Source organism: Trachymyrmex septentrionalis, unplaced genomic scaffold (assembly GCF_001594115.1).
Source record: "Trachymyrmex septentrionalis isolate Tsep2-gDNA-1 unplaced genomic scaffold, Tsep1.0 scaffold103, whole genome shotgun sequence".
Taxonomy (NCBI): Eukaryota; Metazoa; Arthropoda; class Insecta; order Hymenoptera; family Formicidae; genus Trachymyrmex; species Trachymyrmex septentrionalis.
In genome coordinates this window covers 89,331-94,007 of record NW_017304155.1, presented here as the reverse complement: position 1 = coordinate 94,007, position 4,677 = coordinate 89,331, and positions in this window count along the sequence as shown.

Here is a 4,677-nt window from a genome sequence, read left to right as displayed (position 1 = left end):
TTATTACATTATTTATAATTATTAAATTATACATGATAATATAATTACATACTTATCTCTAATAAAAAACACTTCTCACCACAAACACTCCATCCATGACTATCTCATTCGCTTATTTATCTCATTACCTGTGTAAGAAAAACAGCTCAAAAGTATATTTTCTTATTGGTAAGCAATTATACTTTTTCAAATCTACAACTTATCTAATATATTGAAGGCTTCAATCCGCTTCCTTACAATTAAGCTTGGAGTATTTCAGAGATTTCTCTAAAAAAATGTTGTCTTTCTTCGAATGGAGGAATATTGAAATGTCCTAATCACTAGGGCTGCGTTCAGAAATATCACCCGAGTGTCTCTGTATATCATTTCATCCTTGTTCACTCAATGTTAAATAAGGATAAGGTAATACATAGGGGCACCTGGGTGATATTTCCGAACGTAGCCTAGATTATCTGATAGAGAAATTTCACTGATTAAAACTGAGGTTACATCGGCCGACTATCAATACAATTCACAAATACTACGATATATTTATAATCGCTAACATAACATCTGTCGTATCAGATTTTAACAGATACGAATGTAAAAATAACTAAGAACGAACGTGGATCCCTAAAATTGAACCCCAGGCATTCCTACTATGGGCTGTATTAAAGTCACTAAATATATAAAATACCGCAAAGGTCCGCCATTTTGAGTCCATATAGCGATAAATTCAAACTGATGTATTGGGATAAATATATTGTGTGAACGACGGAAAGCATTGAATTGTTAATCAGTCGTAGTTATTTATTAACATGATGTTGTGGCAAGTAAAAGTAGCAGAAGCGTTACGATGAAAGTTTCTATAAACAATGTTAAATGTAATAAATAAATACAAACAACAATGTTTATTGTTATAAATAAATACGACTGATTAACACTTCAATTTTCGTCATTCACACAATACATTCATTCCAATATATCAGTTTGAATTTGCTGCTATATGGACTCAAAATGGTGGATCTTCGTGATATTTTATATATCTAGTGACTTTAGGCTGTATGTACATCTGACACGACAGTGTCGCGGCGATAAGCGTGGTGTGAGTCTGTACTACGATAGTGTCTCGGTCGGTTTTTTCAAAACAGGATTAGTAAAGTCGGTATAATAATAAAACACGCTGGTAATTGCTAAAAACTATGAAATATAATTTAAATAGCGATTTATTCGATCTCGACCTCCATTTGTTTATAACTTAATATTTAACAAAAGGAGAGATGAAATAGAAATGAAATTATTCGCTGGTATTTGTTAACTAAGTTTGTTTTAACTAAGAAAATGATAATGACAAAGCAATTTATTCGATCTCCATTGTTTATAACTCAATATCCTCAAAAATCTTAAGATTGTAATTAATCATCTTGAAAATAAGGATGCTCACTGACTAGTCAGTGTCGTTGGTATGCAGTAATAAGTCTTTCTGATTTTTTATTACTTTCCAACTTTTATTTTTATGGAATTGATTAACGTTCCAATGCGAAATTTTCATTTGTTAGAGCTTCAATAATACTAAAACTAAAAGTGACTCACTGTGTCTGATACTGACTGGCTAAAATATCGAGAACTGGTTTTTGAATAATTCATAGTAATGTATACGATATGTGAGTTTGTGATTTGTGATCAGAGTGAGCGTTCTTATTTTCGGGATAATTAATTATAATCTTAAGATTTTTGATAAATTAGTTTTTCATATTTTCTATTTCCATTATTTCCTTTTTTTCGTACCTTTTTTTTCTTTCACTTTTTTTGGCGTTTAAATTCTCGAGGTAGGGGAGCTCATCATGATAGGATAATTTTTATTCAGTTTATTATGTTAATTTGTGTTGTCTCTGAGGACTCAAAAGTGAGCCGAAACATGTAAGCGCGTTTTAGTGAATAAAGAAGTTTCACACTTCATAGATATATTATTATATTTGCGCGACGTCGTCTGCGCTTGGCCGTATCTTTTCCAGTTCTTTGATACTATCAGATATCAGTTCTGTAGGAACATTAGTGAATAACGAAACGACAATCAAAGAAATCAATAAGTAATTAGGCTCAAAACGGACATTCTTTAATTTTTCGATAAGATAGAAGCTATTCTTAATATGGCTAGGAACTTCAAGTATAGAATCGTTAATGTTATTATGCAGATACAATGAAAAATAATATAATGAGCTATTAATAGATGACACGACAATTCCTAAGGGGTTATCCTGTTTATGGATCTTTGTTAATCCATATGCTCTGAAAATGCTATTAGTCGTGAATAACCTCCGATATGTGGAATCGTCAATAAAGTTTTTACCTTTCCATCTGACAAGCAAGGAACGCAAATCACAAATTAATTTCTTGGTAGGATCTTTATCGAGTTTTTTATGAATTATTATCCGAGAGAATCTCCATTCTTGATATGTAATTGTCTTTATCAAAGCAACTATGACATTCCCTTTGTCAGCAAAAGTGACCAATATTTCCGGATGTTCTTTTAAAAATGCTTTAGTTAACCAATTACAAATTAATTTATCATTAAGTTTATTAATAGAAAATTCTTTATAAAATTTTTTAAAAATAGTAATTGTATTATTTCTAATAAAATTGGTAATCTTATCAGGATGACCATGTATATGTATATTATTTCCACTATGTTTTATGAATTCAACTGTGTTCAATCATTGTTATTTTTACTAGCAGGAAGTCTAAATCCCTCATCTAATTGCAGTAAATATTGTACCTCGATAGGAATGTCAACATCGCTCAGATTAATGAATGAATTTTTCATTTAAAGTATCAACAGAAGCAGCCTCTCCGAAATTCTCAAGAGAAATATGTATCGTGATTTAACTCTCCATTGTCAGAATTATTAGATATGCTAAGCATGTTATTTTGACAATCATTGATAGAAGTCGAAATAAACATAAGAAATTGGTTTTATTTGAGACTTTTTAAATCTTAAATCTTTTAATCTTAACCAATTAATTTCTTGTATTTGCATTTCAAGGACTAAATTGTCAATTTTACACGTTTGTTCGAAAAAATAAAAATTGTCCAGATATTAAAAAAATTCAAATTCCATGAAAATTGGACATTCCATGAAAAAGACATCTAATTTTTAATAAAATGTAGTAATGGTATACCCTTCCTATTAATCCAGAATAACATAAATTATGTCAAAACGCAGTAATTTATTATTAAATGTTTGTGATTTTTCATACGCTTTGTATTCCGAGTTTATGGAATATGTTCATTTTGACTAAGCGCTTGAATGAAAAGACAGGAACGAGAAGGACGGGCTCATGCTGTCTTACAATTAGTCGCCTTCGGTACGCCGAGAATGAAAGAGTGAGCGAGATGTAGCATGATTATATGAACCAAATATCGATTTATCATCCCCAGCCTTGAAAAATGTATGATGTACCCTAAGAAAAGTGGATGTTGCTATGTAATGTACATCTACTTTGTTAGAGGGCAGTAATGCGCGGCAGCATTTTGCGGTTTTGGGCCGTCATGTCCTCTCTCAGGTTTCTCTTATCTGGCAGTACCACAGTATACAGTATGGACACTGAAGCACAGTATATACAGTAGCGCAACTCTCACGATTTTGGCCAAAATGGAGTGCGCATGCGCGAAATAAGCAAGTTGTCCCATCTCATTTCTTCCTTCTTTATTGCTCTCTTTCTATTTAATTGATTGTTTCAATGTTCCATTTAAAGAGCTGAGAGCAGAAATTTAGAGGGAAATATAACCTACATTGTCCATTTGGTAGTGTTGTGTGAGAAACTTCAAGAGGCTAGTCTCGTAAAATATCTCTTCATTTTGTTCCTTAATAAAACATTCCCTTTTAATATTTTAACATGCAGTACTTTGTATCTTACGAGTATATTATATGTCAGCATAATTATCAAAATTATTTTAATATATTGTATTAATTAATATATATCTTTTCTATATATTGGGAGTATAAATAAGTTTCCGCCGTTTGACAAACAATGGTGCTACCAGTATATAATAGTTAAAATTGTCAGCTGTAAAACGTCATATCGTAAGGTTGGACATCTGGCAAGAACATAACCTTGAAATATTAGCGATTTTGCATCAGCATCTTATATCTTTTTTCGTGCGAAAATGTCGAGTTTTGAGCCGAATAAGCATCATTTCAAAGCGGGAGCTTTTGATTTACTTCTTTAATTTGAAGAAATCTGCAGCTGAGACGCATCGATTGCTTGTAGAAGCATATGGTGAGGCTGCCTTAAGTGAGAGAAGTTGCCGTGAGTGGTTTCAAAAGTTTAAGAACGGTGAATTTGACGTCGAAGACAAAGAACGTAGCGGAAGGCCGAAAGTGTACGAAGACGCGGAATTGGAAGCATTATTGGATGAAGATTCGTGCCAAACGCAAGAAGCACTTGCACTTACATTAGGAGTGACTTAACCAGCAATTTCACATCGCTTAAAATCGTTGGGAATGATTCAAAAGCAAGGAAATTGGGAAATTCCATATGAACTGAAGCCGAGAAACGTTGAACGCCGATTTTTCACATGTGAAATGCTGCTTACCAGACATAAACGAAAGGGTTTTTTGCACCGTGTAGTCATTGATGATGAAAAATGGATCCACTACGATAACCCAAAGAAGAAGAAATCATGGGGACCACCTGG